At 53.2% G+C, this 18374-nt stretch overlaps 1 protein-coding gene across 2 annotated transcripts in view; it reads right to left on the reverse strand.

Annotated features, from left to right (window-relative positions):
• The window catches only part of ADGRG1 (adhesion G protein-coupled receptor G1), a 39179-nt gene extending 25227 nt beyond the window's left edge, over positions 1-13952 (reverse strand). For both annotated transcript variants that reach the window (XM_073307410.1, XM_073307411.1), the window contains exon 1: positions 13758-13952. The gene's annotated coding sequence lies outside the window, so the exon portion shown is untranslated. The remainder of the gene's footprint in view (positions 1-13757) is intronic.
• Between the last annotated feature and the right edge of the window lie 4422 nt (positions 13953-18374).

Below are 18374 nucleotides of genomic sequence, written 5' to 3' on the forward strand. Positions count from 1 at the left end.
TATCCAGGAGACTTGGTTTCCTGGGCGATCCAGGACTTCCAGGCTCCGGCGCTTGGCTTTGTGAAGGGGGTGGTTGGTGACTACACGGAGCAGTTATGGGACTCATTGTCCTCTCTCCTCCTCTTGAAGGTGCAGATTACACAGTTTGCTACAGATGGTAATTAGTGAGGGCTGTGAGGTGTAACTAAGGATGGGCAGGGCCCCAGCTGAGGGGAGGTAACCACAAGTGGCCCTCAGTGCATGGCTGGTGCTTTGTATGTCTATGTGGTTTGGACTCAAGCGGTTCAAGCTCTGCAGCAGGGCTGGGAGTGTTGTAGTTTGTAGCACATCCCAGGCCTCAGCAAACTAGTGATTTCTGGTCCTCGCTGGCGTTGTGGCCTGGGTGGGAAGCATGGGGAGGCTGGCTCTGAAGCACGCCCTGTGGTGGGTGCGATGTTGTTCTGCAGTGCAATGCCCCGACAATGAGCTGTGGCTCAGAGACCCGTCCATTTCACAGCTTCTCCTCCCCTCCCCTCGAGGCCCCGTATTTCAGCAGAGATCAGGGTGATCCCCTCCGAAGCCCACTGGGCTGACTCCAGAATGGTCAGGATGGGGTTGTTTGTTGGAGGGGGGTACACAAGGCACTGCCAAGCTGTGCTCCAGGACAAAGCTGCTTGAAGGCAGGGCCTGACATTAGCCCTGCTTGGCAGCTCCTAGCCCTCGCTCCCTGCCGGAATGATGAGCAAAGGGCAGGGCTGGGCTCCCCTGCCGGTCGGTGCCAGGCTGAAGAGCACAGGGCAGCCCTCAGCTCTGTATAATAAATAAAACCTGGAAAATTTGCATGCTGAGCTCTGGTGCTCCCCCAAGTGGAGATTCTCTGTGGGAAGCACAGGTGGCTTTCAGTCCCCGGGAACGGGGTGCATTTCCCCTGAGGGTGCCTTCGCCACCCCAGTCTCCCCTCCTTTTTTGAGGCACCAATCAAATCTGATTCACCGGGGACACAGGCGACCTTTAGCTTTTCCTTGTTTCGTGTACTTCCTGCTCGCTCATATCCAGAGAGGGCTCCTTTCTTTTTAAACTACATTCATTCCTTATTTAAGTAACTACTTACAGGGGCGCTTCAGGTTCGCACTCTTTGCCCTGTGAGTACAGACTGAGTCCTTCATGCCATCTCCAAACCCTTCTCTTCTGCCACCTGGGCTCCGCTCACCTCTGCCGGATGACTGAAAAACCACCACATGGGTGGGAAATGGATCTTGTTCCAGGGCACTGGCAAGACAGCGGTGGATTTGTGTTGCTTTGCTTTCCCTGGGGAGCTTTTCCCACACAGGCCCATAGTCACAAGACAGATGGGGAAGGATACACCACGGTGTTTTCGGAGGCAGCCTGCATCCTACCAGAACTGGTCCTCCTGGAATAGAGGAGCTGCAGGGAGGGGCAGCCAGACCTTTGGTGCTCTCAGAGGAGGCTCTCACCCTGTGTTCCACTCCCTAGGCTGGCACTTCTCTCTGGTTCCTCAGGGCCTTTTCTTCACAAGGAGACCTCCAGTCCCCATGCAGGTGGAGCCTGACTTTCTCCTGCTTCACACTAAAGCCAGGTGACTACCAGCGAGACAATCCAAGCTCTCGTGCGTGGGTCAGTCAAGCCCATCTCTGTATTTTGGATTGGAGACCAGCAGACGGTTGCGCTGGGACAGGCTGATGGTGCATTGCCGGGGTGTCTCCACGGCTGGCCTGTATTGATGTAGTTATGTCCTAGCAGGATACCTTGCAGCAGGATCCCAACCCTGGATGGGGTTGTCAGAGGGTTTGGCTTCATCCAACACTGCGTTCACCTGGCCCCGCTGCCACCCCCTAGGAAACGTGTCATTGGTCGGTTGGGGTTTTATTGACTTATCTACAAATGTTAATTACAGAATATTTGACTGAAAGCTAAATTCCCCATGGGGCAGCTGGTATTTCCCTCCACGAGGGCTGCACTCCCTGCCCAGAAGCAGTGCGACACTCAGAACGGGGTTTCTTGCTCTGAACAATGGCCAAAACGTAAAACCCCCGGGAAGGCAGATACAGGCCCCTGTAACGCGCACTCAAGGAAATAAGCAGACTCCCTGCTTCTGCATGGGGCCATTCGTCACTGCGGCAGCTGCTTGGTGCCAGCTCCCAGCAGGGGTCTTGGCCCACTGAGCCAATGCAGGGGGCTGCGTTTTGTTCCCCTCATACCTACTGGAGATGGGGCATGACATCTCTGCACGGAGGGGGCGGTGCACTCTCTACCATGCATGCTGGGCTGGGGCTCTAGGTACTGAAGTTGAAGGGCTGCTGACACCAGCAGTAGGGGTGCCAAGGCTGCCCTGTGACAAGGCTTGGGCATTGTGGGAACAGCCCTGGACTGGCAGCCCCCTGAATGCCTGGCTCTTGGCTGCTGGGCTTGCAAATCCCAGCTCCGCTTTCCAAAGAAATGGACTGGCTGGCTCTCCTCTGCTTCCGCTCTCTTGCCCTCTGTGTCATACATTCTCTCCTAGCCCAGTTTCTCTCCAGGGGCTGTTCCATACCCGGGGCAGAGCCATCCGGTGCTTGCACCTCCTCTGTCCAGGGGCTGGTTTGGCCCTGCTCCATGGGGCTTTGGATGGGTGCAGACATGCTAGGCATGGCAATGGCCTGACCATCCCTCTCCCTGCCCACACCTCCGTGAATCTCGAGGGGCTCTGTGCAAGGGGGGTCCTTGGGCCTGCCCAGCAGCCCCTTGGCAATGACGAATCAGGTCCACAGGGTGCTGCTCACCCAGCAGCACCTCTCAGGCCCCCTGGATGCTGACCTGCAGGGCTCCCCAAGAACAGATAGTGCTGGGCTTTTGTGGGGTGGCTCTGGGCTTCTGCACCAGGGAGAGCCCGAAAGCTCAGAGGGGACAGAGGCGCCAAGATTTTGCTTGCTTGGCTGGAGTGTAGGCCTCTGAAACAGGGCTGGGATCCCTCTGACCCAGGGGAGTCCCAGATGGTGCAGCCGCACATCTCAACCGGCTAGGGCATCACCCTGCACCTCGTGCAATTGCTCACGCCAACAGCAGAGGAGAGGCGCTGAGCATCACAGCGGTGGTGACAGCCCTCAGCCCAGAACCCAGGGGACATCAGCTAACACTGAAAACCATCCCACATTTTGTGGGACAGTGAGTCATCCCCCAGCAGCTCTCTCAGGCTGTCAGGCAGCTGCTGCACTCTTCTCATATCACTGCTGTCCACAGCTGGCTGGCGCTGGGCTCTCCCCCCACTTTGCTGCTCTCTAGGGCTAGGCTCTCCCCTCGCTGCTCGACAGGTGCTGGGCCCTGACTCCTAGGCACGATGGGAATACAAATTAATAACAGGCCTGGCTGCTGTCCTAGGACTGGGCTGTGCCCCAGCTCGCGGCTCCCCAGGTCTGGCTCGCCCCTCGCTGTGCCCTAGAGTTGTCGGGGGGGGAAGGGGTTGCTGCTCTCGGATGACGTATCCGTGCTAGCAAAAAGCAGGCCCAGCATTGGGCCTCACAGAGCTCTGTCGTGAGCAGCAGACAGCTCAGGTGTCTTGCCAAGGCTCCAGCCTCTGAGCCTGGTGGGGTGTGGGGGAGGTTTACCGCAGGCCCGAGGTTTGCTCGTGGAGACCAGGCTTAAGGTTGTCTGGCCCCTGCCGCCCCTGAGCCTGGCCCCCCTGTGCCAGGCTCTCCCTCGGCCTGGGCTGGGCTCTCCCTTCGGTTCAGTGTAGTCACAAGGCCCCGCTGCACCAGCTGCATGCACAGGCCGGCATTAGCTATATAGACATTAGGCAGATGGTGGGCTGTGCGGTCTTGCATGGGAACACCAGATCGTTGGCACTCCCCTCTCCTCAGAGCTTTTTTGTTCTTAGAAATTCACCACAGACGCCCAGCCTCTAATCAGCCTGAGATCTGACAACCCACCCAAGCCCATCACTATCTCCCAGGGCCAGGCAGATCCTTCCTCCCCACAGGCTCTGCAAGGCCAAACTGAGCTGTTTTCTGTATCCTTGTATCCTGAGACACCAACCCGCAGCCTCTTCCTCCTCCGTGGCAGCACAAACAGCCTTATCTCCCCCAGGCCGCAGCTAGGAACGAGCCTTGCGGTATATTTAGAACCCACCTCAAGGCCTGCTATTCAGTTACTTCAATGGGCTGGATGGAGAACAATAGCACATAAAAGTTCCTGCTTAGTCACAAACAGAGTACAGATGGATCTCAGGGGCATTAAGTAATCAGAGGGGATGCAGGCTCAGATGGAGCACCTCCCTTCCTGCCCCTGATGGCAGAAGCCCTGCGCTGCAAAAGCAGCCGTGTAATGGGCTAGGATCCTGGGGTCAGGCGGAGGCAGATGTCACTTGTGCAAGGCTCCTGATTCTGCCCCCTAACTCTCACCAAGAGACATCCAGTCCAGGGTCTGTGCATCACCCTCAGCCCACTTTGACTCTCAATATACAGCCTTTTGCATGGAGTACCTGAAATCGGTATGCAAAATGGGACTACTCAGCATGAGGAAGGGTCCTAGATGGCTGGTTCTCTGTAAAGCTCCAGCCTAGAGCTAGCTGCAGCAAATGCAGGGTGCCAGCTACCAGAAACAAAGTGGGCCTGATTCTGACTTCACTAACACCAGTATAAATCGGGAATAAGAATAGGAGCCAACAGAATATAAAACTGGTGTCAGTGAAATTGGACTTACACCCAAGAACTGGGTACACAACAGTTAGCAGGATGTTGGCACCATGTTACCAGCTGTCATGATTGGTATCATAAGACTTGTGATACTAAGGAATTTTCTTAAAGCCCCAGCTCCTGGAGTAAGGCTGACTACATGAGACTACATAGAATGTAAGTGTTGAGCCCTGGTGGTGACGGAGAAAAGCTCAGAAACATGAATGCAAAAGGCTCAGAAAACAGGAGGCAAATAAAAAGAATGCAGCATTTTAAAAAAATCTCATGCTGTTTAAATGCTTGGGGTTAGCGATGCTGTTGGAAGCTGCGTTTTACTTGCTATTTGATCTTTTTTCCTTACGAAGGAGACGGATGGTCTTATATCTTAAGTGCATGACCGGTAGTGAGAAGACCTGGGTTCTGTTCCCTGCTTTTGGAAAAATGTCAACATTCTTTGCCTCAATTTCCCTATCTGTTAAATGGGGATAATATCTGCTGACCTGCCCCATTAGGGGGCTGGGGAGATACATTCACTCGACTTTGAAGCCCTCTGAGAGCCCAGCTTACCCTGTAAATAAGGGAGAGGCAAGTCCCGCTATTGCTGCTTCTTGTCAGAGATAAAAACACTCTAGTAGAGCAGGTCAAATTCTCTTTGCTGATTTTGCTTACTGAATTTTTGCCTCTCCTTTTAAGAGCTGGTTGGGATGTGCAAACAACTCAAAAACATCCCTAATGAACAAATGGCAGCTCACGCATTATTCATAATGTTGGCATTTGAGCTGCAGAACGGGCCGTTTGAGTTGCAAGTGGCTGAAGGCACACTCATTCATCTGAATCATGCAGACCAGTTTTGAAGCATTGTGTATTTGCCATCACGAAAGGATTTGCATACAGCTGAGCTGAATGGAAACTAAGATTTGCCAAACATTTTCTCAGTCTTCAGCCAGCTCTGTCTTTTATTAAATACCCCATATCACTAATACTGGCTTCAAAGAAACCTCAAGCATGATGCATCATGGGTAATGGTATACACACTGAACCTCTCAGTCCTACAGTCTGACTTCTACTGAAAAGGAAAAAAGAACAGACATGGCTGCACAGGGGGCTGAACTCATTACAGTCAATGGGAAGACCCCCTCTGACTTTGCTGGGAGCTGGCTCGGGCCACTAAATTAGCGGACTCGGAATGAGAAAGCGGGGTGAGGAAATAAAGTGCTAACCTCACCTTGTGAGCTGCGAACAGTGGAAGAGGGAACTATTGGCGCAGACGGTTATCGGCATTTGTGGTTTTTCAGGCAGATACGTGGTAAGAGCTATTGTCTGGGGGCTGAAGGTTTAGACTGCTCGTTTCCTAAAGTGTTCTAGCTGGGTTGGCTAAAAATGCAACGCTGGTTGCTCCTGCTTTGAATGTGGAACTTCCAGCATTTTGCTCAATGAACCGGAAAGGCTGTAGCTTCTGCAAGAGCTATAAATGGACTGTAAAGGAGATGGGTTGGTGGCCACCCACCCTCAAGCTTTCCGGACCGACGACTATTTCAGAGGAGTGATCCTGTGGCTTGCCGGAGGTTAGGTTAAGGCAATAGACTAGGGTCTAGTTCCTGGCTCATCTGCGAAATGGGGATGATCATATGGTCACGCTCCTTTGGTCTGAGACTGTATGCTCTTTGGGCTGGAGCTGTCTCTTACTGTGTGTATGTACAGGACCTACACAATGGGGTGCTGGTCTCTAAGCTCTCCCACAATATAAATAATGTATCACTAATTAATTGTCAGGGTTTGACATCATCCTGTGGCGATGTTGCCTCCCTAGATACTCAAAAGGCATTACACAGTAGTTGGGGAAAGCCTGGACAACCTACTTATTCCATCTTTGACTCTTCCATCTTCTCATTCATGAAGTGTTTTTTGTCTGAGCCAGAGCAGGAAGTTGCTCCCTGCAGATATGCAGGGCTTGCCGTGTGGTCTGGAAGCACATTTGTATCTTCTCAGAATTGCAACACTAATAATAATAATAATAATAGCCCCTCACCCCGTTCGCTTAGTACACATGCAAGCTGTGTCTCTGTGATGCTGTGGCCACGTGATCAGATAAGCGTTTAAGAGGCAGCAGTAGAAACCTTTTCAGCACTGCAGGGTCAGGAGCTGAATGTTGGATTCAACAGTGACCATGGCCAAGATGTTGCTAAGATACTAAAGAGGACGCTCCGATCACATTGGTGCATATTTCTACTGGGCCCGGGGAGCTGACCCCCTGGTACATCTCCCCACCGGACGTTGCCTTGCTCATGGCTCTGAAGTTGGGTAGCTGGAAATAATGTCACAAGGCCAGCCAGCCAGCCAGTGTCTTGCAATGCTCACCACACTGTCCTGTCCTTTTGCAATCCTGTTTCTGAGAACCATCCGCTGAGGTCAGAGGCTACACCAGCATTGTCAGTCCCTCAATGTCTCTTGCCTTTAGCTTCCTACACACCAACCACGGACCTGTCCTGCTGAGCTCAGCTTGCTTCGACATACCATAGCACTCAGCTGGACATCTACTCTCCTGCTATCTTTTCAGAATTGGACAACAGGATTAGACTGTCCATGGTCTGACCAGCAGGGCAGAGAAAGAACCAAGAGGCATGCCTGTGACATAAAACACTATAGCATTAAAGGGAACAGAAGGTGACCAGTACTCACTTCGCTTTGAGACTTGGGTGCTGCTGTCAAGAGATCTCATAAAAGACAGGCGGGTCCAGCTACCCACCTCAATAGGAGACTTCAATGGAAAACCCAAGTGCTGTGAGCAGCACTGCTGAGAGGGCACCCTACTCACACTCAGTGTTGAAATGAGAACCTAATATAGCATTGGGGGCAGATGCTGTCTTCATCTGGGTCACTCATGGTTGTGAAAGATACCATGATGCTTTGCCTTGGTGGACTGTCCACATTCCAGCTCGTGTCTTCTCTCCACCTAAAATTCTCCTGTGGTTTCAATGGGTTACAATACTCTTCCATGTATCCTGGACAGATGTGAAGTGCTGATGCATGCATGGTGCTGGTAAACCAGGTGCCAGCTCTTGCCAAGGCTGTAGGTTTCAGCTGAGCACTTACAAATTCATAGGTGGAAACCAGACCAGCTCACCTGTTGTGACGTTACTGACATAACCTATGACCGTATAGATCATTGTTCAACCATGGTTGTATATTTGCAGCAAATATTGTACAAAGGTAGGCGTTAGATTTGTAAAGATGAGTCTAAACATTAAACACTAAGTTGTGGCATGCATTAATCTTTCCTGTAATGTCTGTGTCCTGTGCTATAACGTAATAAGTTTTGCTTTATAACTGTAAAAGTGCCTGGTCTGAACTCACGAACCTAGACAGGAAGAGTGGTTCCCCCTGCCCATCGAGAAGGACCATCAAGACTAAATGGTTCCATTGTAGGACAAACTTTGTTGATTGCCCCATCCACCCATGAAGAAGTTACATGCAGGAGCTCTCATCCCATTGGTTTGAGCTCTGGGGGAAGGGTATATAGAGAAGCTCACAAGAAGAAACAAAAATAAAAGGAGTACTTGTGGCACCTTAGACTAACAAATTAGAAGAAACAGTTATCTCTTTGAGGTTTGAACTCTCATCGGGCTGAAGCTAGGAAACAAAGGCAGAGATCCCCAGAGTCAACCTGGGTTACCCCTAAAAGACATTCAGTGGACAGATGACTACCTCTGTCATCTTTTGGAACCACAGACTGTAGCTCACCTGTGCTTATATGGTGTCTGCTTTAACCTGTAAATAACTCATTTCTTTTTCCTAGTTAGTTTACTATAGTCTTGGCTACCAACATGGTCTTTAGTGTGAGATCTAAGGTACAAACTGACCTGGGGTAAGTGACTGGTCTCTCGGCACTGGGAGCAAAGTGAATATTTTGTGACTTTTGAGTAAGTGACCATTTATCACACAGCCCAGCTTGCCTGGGTGGCAAGACAGACTGCAGTGCCCAAGGGGACTGTGTCTGATTCCATGGCCAGACTGTTACCATGATCCAGGAGGTCATATTTGTTACTGGGGTGGTGAAATCTAATTACAGAACATACCACCAGTTTGTGGTGTCGGCCCTGAGGTTGGCACTCATGGCATGAACCGTACCAGACAGTGACACTGCATGCTTTTAAACTGCTGCCCTCCTCTCTAGTGGTGCATTTCCGTAGGGGGATGTGGTGGGACGGCAGGATGGGGTAAAGTGATCCAGACACGCACACAAGTGTGTACTCAATGTTTTCCTGCACACACAGACTGTAATCACTTTGTTGGCTGCTTGGGGCTCTCCGGATACAAGGTGCAAGGTAAATGCAGTCACTGAGTTACAATAGCTGTGGAGTGACATTCACCTATGGGTGCCAGTGAACATGCGGGAAAGAGCAAAAAAGACAGAGGTTCTGGATGGTACAGGGATTAGTGCTGGGAGTCCAGAGATCTGGGATCTATTCCCAGCTTGGCAGGTTTCAGAGTAGCAGCCGTGGTAGTCTGTATTCACAATAAGAAAAGAGACTCTAAGGTGCCACACGTACTCCTTTTCTTATTCCCAGCTTGGTCATTGACTCGTTGGGTGGCGTTCAGCAAAACACAATCTCTCTGTGCCTCAGATACCGTCATGTATAAGATAGGGATAACATAAAGGGCTTTGAGATCTTGGGAGGAGAGATGCTAAGTATTAGCATCATGCCAACAGATCCCTGCAGACAATCCCTCTGTAAGTGCCTGAATAGGTCAACAATTTGGAAGCATGAAACTCATTATGGAACAAGCCCTACTCCCCTCTGTCTGTGCTGACTCCTGGCTGGGCCTTTTTTGCCACTCCCCTCCTGCTAGGCGTAAGACACATTATTCTGATCCTGGGAGTCATAGATGTGGCAAAGACAGGGCGATGTCATGGGAGTCTCAGACCTTTTTATGAGGAGGAGGCAGATTCTGCTCTCAGTTGAATGCATGTCAATCAAGAAAAATGCCATGGAAGTCTATGGCACAATACAGGGGTAAAGGCAGGGATTGGGATTGCAGAATCAGACCCAAAGATGTGTGTCTGTGACTTTGGAAGTCCTGAGAAAGCTGGCAGCATTATGTACAAAGAGACCTTGGAAATGTTCCTGGGCTGGGTAAAGCAGCCTCGCTGTGCTTTATAGACTCCTTTGTAGTCTGATCACGGCTGGCTGAATGTTTGTGGCATTTCAATGAATGCAGAATTCCTAGGGGATGGCATAAACTCATGTGACACTCAAGCGCAATCGGTAACCTGCCAAGTCCCTCGGAGCATGGAGTGAGTCACACAACCTGGGGCCATGCATCAGACCTCACAAAAGCCTTTGTGCTCTCCCCTGGAAAGGGAAAGGCAGCGCTTGGCATACATTCTTGGGATTTTGTTGAAGGGTGGGGGGTTGGTTTTCCCTTGGGATCCATAACAGGTGAGGCTGGGTGTCTGTCACACTGTGGCTTTGGTGACAAAACCAAGGCCACTTAGGGATTTTTTCCAATGAGTCATGGGCCCTGATCTCAACTTGGGACCCAGGGACAGCAATGTATAGAGGTTGGAACTGTGCTACAAGGGGCAGGGAGAAAATTCACCCTGACCTGCACCCCCTGCTATTCTACCCCAGAGTGTCCCACTCACCCAGACCAGTGCACCCCGTCATGACCTGCACCCCCTGCCAGTCCACCCCAGAGTGCCCCTCTCACAGACCAGGGCACCCCCACCTGATCTGGGAAGGTGTGGTGGAGGCAGGAGGGAACGTGTCCTTAGCACATCCCCTGTGAGACTCTGGGCTATTCAGGACTACAGAGCCACCCATGGGAGGCTGCTGTGGATTGGAGCACCCCCAGTGGTATTCTAGTTTATCCTGGAAAGTCATTTAAGTCCCTAACGTAGCCCCAAATCCTGAGGTCACAGAAGTGTCTTAAAGCCAGCTTTGTCCCCAAGCTCCACTGGGCTTCACCTTCTGGGCACACAATCTCAACCCTGGTATGCACAGTGCACGCTGGGATGGGGTGGAGGCAAAGACGGCTTTGAGATGGCCCCTGATCCTGGGCTGCTCGCCTGTGTGCAGGTCCAGTCCCCAGCATCAATCAGAGCAGTCTCATGCCCTGCTGTCACTTACACTGGCTGCCAGTGACTCCAAGGGCCTGTTATGGAAGCTTGGGATCGGCGGGGTCCTGGGAAGCTCTGTCCACCCACCTTGTTCCCAGCCACACTCCCTATGCCAACAGCCAGGAATGGGTGTAGCAGAGGAGTTGCTACACTGGCTCTGTGGGATCCCCCTCCAATGGGGGGGATCTTCCTCTGGCCGGCTTTACGGCTGCCTTGTGCCAGGGGGACGATTCCTTGGGCTGCGTTAGTGCTTTGTCACCCGCACACTTCACCAGCCTCCTACACAGATGTCAGCACGGGTCCTGGGCAGTGCAGCAGTGGGGTGGTGAATGGTCATGACCTATTCATTAATTGTTAACAAACAGCCGTAAGCCCTTCTAAAATAAAGGGTTTGTAGTTGGCTTTCCCCATCACTTCCCATGACACACAACCTAGCATTCATTCCAGCACTGTGTGTCATGACTTTCCCGTTCTCATTGTTATGCCTTTTACACCCTTTCCCTCCACCAAACCATGGTTTTAAGATGCCAGCCTCAAAAAGGGGATGGGAGAGCCTTTCATCTACGTTGGTGCCATGAAACAGCTGCTTTGGAGCTGCTGGGAAATGAGTTGGTGGGTCTCGGTCTGGTTACGCGTGAGCAGGTGTCCACATGATGAAACCACCACCCATACCGGCACCAATTAGTTCCCCTGGTGGTCTCAACAGAACTCAGTAGTCCTGTATCAGCCCCCTGGGCTCTTTCACTGAGAGGGACGGCTGCTCTCACACAGCTAGGAAAACTGCCTCCATCAAAACCAGAGCCGTGCTACCTCAAGGTTTGGGAACTGCGCTTGCCACTATGGCAAGAGATCAGCAGAGATCCCCTTTCCCACCACTACTGCTGCTGTTTACAAACCTGTCGCTTTCCGATTTCCTCCCTCTCCACCTTTTGCCCACTCCCCTCCCTCCAAATTGCTGGATTAAGATTTGGACGGCGATCAAATATGTAGCATTTATCATCACCGCCTGATTTGTGCGAGCGCTACAGATCAGAGCCGCATAGACAGTGCAGAGGATTCTAACTGGTCTCTTGTGGCTTCTGCTGGAAGACCAGCAACCAGCAGATCCATGCACTTGTTGCTCTGGACAAAGCCTGAGTGCTAGCTGGAACCACCAAGAGCGAGCTGACATGATCTGAAATCCACACTAGGCATCCCTTGGGACAACAAGGGTTCTCTGGGGTGTCAGCGGTTCTGCAAGGGAAGGCTGAGGTAGACCTCACTTGAGGTGGTACTAGCAGGGGCAGATGCAACCCTCCTTGTTAAAACGCAGGGGTGGGTGAGCCCAGATGTTCAGTGAATCGTCAGAGTGAAGTTCTCTTCAGGGCTGGCACCGCCAGGCGTTCAACATGGTCCAACACCACAAGGCTATGTCTGCGGAGGTGAACCGGCTATAGGGTCACAGGGACAAGAGATGGAAGGGCTCCGGCAAGGGACAAGACTGAGTTGCTGGGACTAGGGCAGTGGTTTAAGATTTCCAAAGGAGTCTGTGCCTCCGCTCAACAATTTTTAGGGGGCTGCAAATGAAAAAAGGTTGAAAAACCCCCTGAACTAGGCTCTGCAGTCAGACCTTGTATGGCTGGATCAGTGGATAAAGTGATCGCTCAGCCCTAGCTGGAATGAAGCTATCGCCCAGCCCAACGAGCCTTCACAGCCCCCAGGCCGGGCTTATCCATACCTGCCTGCCTCGTGGTCTGACCAACAGTTGTTCACGCAGCTGAGCCCTCCCCTGCTGCTGCTGCGGGAAGGTTTTCCAGGATCCTTTCGCTCAGCTGTGGGGAGTGGCCGTAGGTGTGGGGGGCCGTTGGAGGATGCGCTGTTTAATGGCAATGGAATTCATCCCCACCCTTAGTTGGGGGGCTCCCTACTCCCCGGGGCTGGCCAGACAGATCCAGCAGACACGGGGGGGGGGGGGGGGGGAGACACGCAATCGCTCTCCGGCCGAACTGTCGTTGCAATCTAACCTGAGCCACTTCCAGCGCATTGTAATGCACCCTGGGACTGGAATTTTTAATACAAACCCTCAAAGGAAGTTACCCCCCAGACTGACCCCCTTATCGTCTAGCTCCTGCTGACTGGAAAAGCAGAGCACGCAGTCTTTACTCGAGCTAGTGGGCTAAAGAGAACGGTGTGGACGTTGCAGCTCCAGGCTAGCCCGGGGAGCTCTGACCAAGGGGGATAGGGCGAGCCCAGAGGCAGGCAGCTAGCCTGAGCCAGGCGTGCCCCCGAGGGCGGCGTAGACGCACCCAGCGAAGACTCCTCTGTGATCTCCGGAGTTGCTCACCAGCAGCCTGCCAGTCCCAGAGCCATCGAAACGTTTCTGACCAAAACCCCACCGCAGGACTGCCTCATTAGCAAGAGGCTGAAAAATACCCATGCATCCACCTAGCCAGGTGCGCCTTAAAACTCAGGGCCTTCCTGAGGGATCAAAGACGCACCTGGCCCCAGCCTGTCCGTTTTACATGAGTACCCATGGGTACGAAAGCCCTGTCTTTAGTAGTTTTGCAGCGGCACGTCTCAAATAAGTGGGTCCCTTTAGCCCCCCCCCCCTTCCCTGCCAGCCCCCAGAATGAGAGATTCCTGGGCGGCTCAGTCCACTAGCCACAGATCTTCAGCTGGTTGCAGGGTCCCTTGGCCGAAATCCAGGGAGGGCCAGTGATTGTACAGGCGGGCACCTGGGGATTTAAAGGGAAAGTCCCTCGCCCCTTGCCAAGCGTTGCCCGCCTCTGCCAGGCAAACACATTCCTGACGCCCCCCCGCCGCCTCCTCTTCCTAAGGGATTGACCAGCCCCTCCTCGCCCAAGGTGAGCGGTGCAGGGCGCAAGGAAAGAGCCCCGGAGTATTGGCGCTGCCTTATTTAGCGACCTGATCGCTGCACCCCTTAACACCCCCCGCGCTGGAGCCCGGGCCCCCCGATGGCTGGCGAGCCGCCGACGGCGCGGAGCCGGTACCTGTGTTCCGCAGGGGCGAGCGGCGGGGCGCGGCTCTCCGGCGGCGGCGAGCGAGGGCTGGGACTGCGGTCCCTTGCCCGGCCGGCGGGGGAAGCAGCCGGCAGCCCCCGCGGAGCGCCAGGCGCGCAGGGCGGGGGCTGCGCCGGCGCCGGCGCCTCCGCAGCGGGCCCCCCCTCCCCGCGCCCGTGGGCCGGGTTCCCGCCTGGCTCCGCCCCGGGGCGGCTCGGAGGCGTCCGGGGCTTCACCTGAGCCGTCCTGGGAGCCGCCCGGGCGTGTGCGGGTCTCCCCCCGGCCGGGCAGGGCGCCTTCAGCGGGGGGAGAAGCGCCCCGGCTTTCTTCCAAACATCCCCCTGAGCCCATCTCAAAGCAAGCGGGCGCCGGGGACCCCCCCCGCTCGGTGCGACGGGAGCCCCCCCCGTGCAGCCTGGCCCCCTCGCCGCCCCTGGCCCCCTCGCCGCCCCTGGCCCCGGCTTGCCAGGAGCCAGTCCAAACAGATAATAGAAAAAGCAACAAGCTACAAGCCCAAAGCTAGCCGGCAAGCAACTCACAAGCCCAAACCAAGCCCAGTTTGTGTGTTCCCCCCCCCCCCCCCCGGGTTTGGCCTGTCTGAAGGACAGCCGGGAGCGGGCTGGTTGCCCACCTCCCAGCCACCCTGAGCCCTCAGCAGGTCCCACCGCACGGAGAGACCATCACACACCCCCCTACACACAGACTCACACACACCCGGGCACCCTTATACCAAAACACCCTACACACACAGAGGCACCCTTAGATCCCTACACACAGACACACAACTGGCACCCGTACACCCCTACACACACACTCAGAGGCACCCTCAGACCCCTACACACACAGGCACCCCTACACATGCACACCCCCTCAGACCCCCTACACACACACACACCTTCAGACTCCTACACAAACACACCCTCAGACCCCCTGCACACACACGCACACCCTCAGACTCCTACACACACACACACCCTCAGACCCCTACACACACACACAAACACACCCTCAGACCCCTACACAAACACACCCTCAGACCCCCTACACACACACACACACACCCTCAGACCCCTACACACACACAAACACCCCTACACATGCACACACCCTCAGACTCCTACACACACACACACACCCTCAGACTCCTACACACACGCACAAACACACCCTCAGACCCCTACACACACACACACCCCCTCAGACTCCTACACACACACACAAACACACCCTCAGACTCCTACACACACACACACCCTCAGACTCCTACACACACACAAGCACCCCTACACATGCACACACCTTACACCCCTTACACACACACACACACCCTCAGACCCCTACACACACACACAGAGGCACCCTCCAACCCCTACACACATGCCAGAGAGACACTGGTGGTCCCTCATTCCTCTCCCTCCCCAGTAGTCACCTTCCCCCGAGGTTTAATGCACTAGTGTTTAATGCACCGCTTATCATTGCTGAAGCGGATGGCTTGATAACTGCACCCTGGAGTGAGGCCCTGGAAGGAGAGGACGTCTCTGTTAACAAGTCAGTGAGGAGTACAGAGAGGATGGGAATTAATGTGCAAGTTACTGATACTATTACAGATTGATTGGCTCTTGTCTAGCTTCCCACCTGCCTCAGGTAAGCAACAGCTTGAATAAAATAGAAAATCCACAGCGTCCTTATTGGCCTTGTCCACACCAAGGTCCTGCTGCTGGTGTTAAAACACAGCTGCTCTGGCTGGGGATCATCCATTTTTCAGGCTATTTGGTGTATGTCTACACAGCAATGACAGCCCAGGGTTAATAGCACTTGAATTAGGAGACCCTGGGTTTGTTAACCTAGGGCTTGAGCATCTATGCTCATTTGTAACCACAGGTTAGGAACTGTTGAATCCTGGGTCACCACCTGCAGTTCCAATGTCCACGTATGCAGGCCCAAGTCCAATCACCCGTATGCCAGGCTTCCTTGTGCCCTCCCCAGATGTGGGCCTTAGTTCATGGTGCAGCGAGGGACAACTCGCCTGTCCAGAGGGCAAAGAAAGTCAACCTCTGGGATCATGGGATACTTTTGGCAGGCTCCCAGTCCATTAGGGCTGCCTCTACACGGCAAAGCAATAGGGCTTGAACCCTTGGTCCCAGCTTCACGCAGGCGCGGACCCTCCGCCCCTGTGGATCCTGGGTCCAAGTACTGGGGTAGGATGATTTGTATGTAGAGTGAAGTGGGGGGCAGGGCGCTGAGGCTTGAATCATAGAATCTCAGGGTTGGAAGGGACCTCAGGAGGTCATCTAGTCCAACCCCCTGCTCAAAGCAGGACCAATCCCCAATTTTTGCCCCAGATCCCTAAATGGCCCCCTCAAGGATTGAGCTCACAACCCTGGGTTTAGCAGGCCAATGCTCAAACCACTGAGCTATCCCTCCCCCCTAGTTCAAGCTGTGAATTTGGTCCCGTGTTAACTGTGTTACAACCAAGTTAAAAGACACTTCCTCTTCCCCCAGCCGTAGCCTTGGCTTGTACTTGTGCAGTCAGTTTCACAGTGCAGACAGGCCCAGGGGGACCAGTACCCGGACGTTGGCAGCTCCACTATTCTTATGAATTAATGTATGTATTGTCTGTATTGTGGGAGTGCCTAAAAACCCCAATCAAGGATTGCATGGGGCACTCTACACACAAGTAGCACAGAGAGAGTCCTTGCTTTGGAGAGCTCACAGTCTAGGACTGAGACAACGTGCAACAGGTGAATAAACAACCCGGGAGGAGAAGAAGGTGAGACATGGCTGTGAGCCCAATCGCTGCCAAAGAGTAATGATTTGTAGGCATCCCAGGGAAGGGACTGGATTGTAGTTCTCCAGCACCTCTGGGCCTGCCACATGGAGCAGCTTGGAGGATTTCCCCCTTTCTCTACTCATGCCAGGCCACTTGACTCCAGCTGGGAGTATGTCAACTGCCAGCTCCAGTTCTCTGCTGGGTTCCTGTCCCGACTGAGCTATTCAGGCTTCATCTGCCCCATTTTTGGCCACAATTCTGTTTTCTTTTGGCACCACATAATACAGGTGTGATGCACAGGAGCCATGGGAAGAGACTTAACTGCATTTCGTGTCTCATGGCAGAGGGCAGTCGCCACCGACTTCAGTGGCTACTGTACATTCACCTGCTCTCTTGGACGGAGGGAGAAGAGAAAGAAGTCAGGTGTGTGGTAGACAGGGTGGGTGAGGTCATAGCTTTGATTGGACCAGGGAGGCAGAGAGAGAGGTATGATTAGCTATTTAACTGTCTGAGTTTACCATGGTCCCCAGCCAACCCTTATCTAACGTGAGGGTTTTGCTATAATAGCTGTATGGGGGTGTTGGCTGAGCAGCTCTTTGTTCCGCAAATGCTTGTGCACATAAACATTTCACCGTTGGGGTGTGCACGCCTAGTGCACTTGGCCCGAGACTCTTAGCCAGCAGCACCTGGCTGGCTGGTACATGCACCCTGAATGTCTTTGTACCCACCCACTCCATCGGAGCTGGCAGCGAAGCTTGCTTTTCCTGGCTTATCAGCAGTTTGTCCTTGTGTAAATCGGAGTTAGCATAGTCGTTAGTCTGGGTTTGATAATGTTTCCTTTGTTCTCCTCTGTAGGAAATCCTTCTGAATAATTCTGGTTCGAGCTTAGTCAGGCATAAGTCCCCAGGTTTTAAAAACTGCCCCTCTTAGACAATTTACCACAAACTTTAAAGAGACATACAATGACATTATTGCACCGAAGTTTCTTCTCAGTGTTAATATTTCCTTTTGATCTTGCGATTTACAGACTACAGGAACCATTCGCTTTCTTTGTTAATCATCTAACCACATCTCCTCCCAAGTCTTGTACACTTGTATTTCTAATTTCAAACTCTACAGTACCTAATGCAAAATGGCCCTAATGGCCATTTAGACATGTATCTAACATGTCTCTAAAGGTTGCCAGGCATTTGTGCCTGTTAATGACAGGCATACGAGATGCCTCCTCTGTCAGGCTGTGAGTTGGGTGTGGTGCTCATGGTAATCGTGAACTTGAATAGAGCCCATGACCCACATCGTGGCGACGCCTCTCCCTCCGGGCATTGCGACCTGGCCCACGTGGTCACAGCACCATACAGGTTTCATGCACCCGCCCTGCTGTAGATGTAGATGCTGCGGTGTGGCCTCACTTTCCAATCCTTCCTTCTTTTCCCACCCCTCTGCCATTAAATGTATTACAATTTTCTGTGAATAAAAAGTGGAGCCTTTCTCATCTGTTTAGGTGACAGGCCTGGTAGGGACAAATGTAGTATCTGAGAGTCCTTCTCAAAGGGTATGTCTCCACCGCGATCAGAGGTGGGAGGGCAGCAGATGGAGCATTGATCTAATTAGTGGAAGAACAGCAGGAGTAAAGCCACAGCAAGCTGGGCAGCAGCATGGGCTGTACAGCCCCGCCCGGGACCCTGGCTACGTACGTGAGTAGCTAGCCCCCAAGAGGAGGCAAGGCAAGCCTCAACAGCACCATAGTTAGCCCTCCATTCCACCTGACTCCTCCAGAAAGCGGCACAGATTTCCACGAAGGAAGCCTTCTGCTTTGGCATGAATATGTTCGACCCATC

Source organism: Lepidochelys kempii, chromosome 12, assembly GCF_965140265.1.
Source record: "Lepidochelys kempii isolate rLepKem1 chromosome 12, rLepKem1.hap2, whole genome shotgun sequence".
NCBI lineage: Eukaryota > Metazoa > Chordata > Testudines > Cheloniidae > Lepidochelys > Lepidochelys kempii.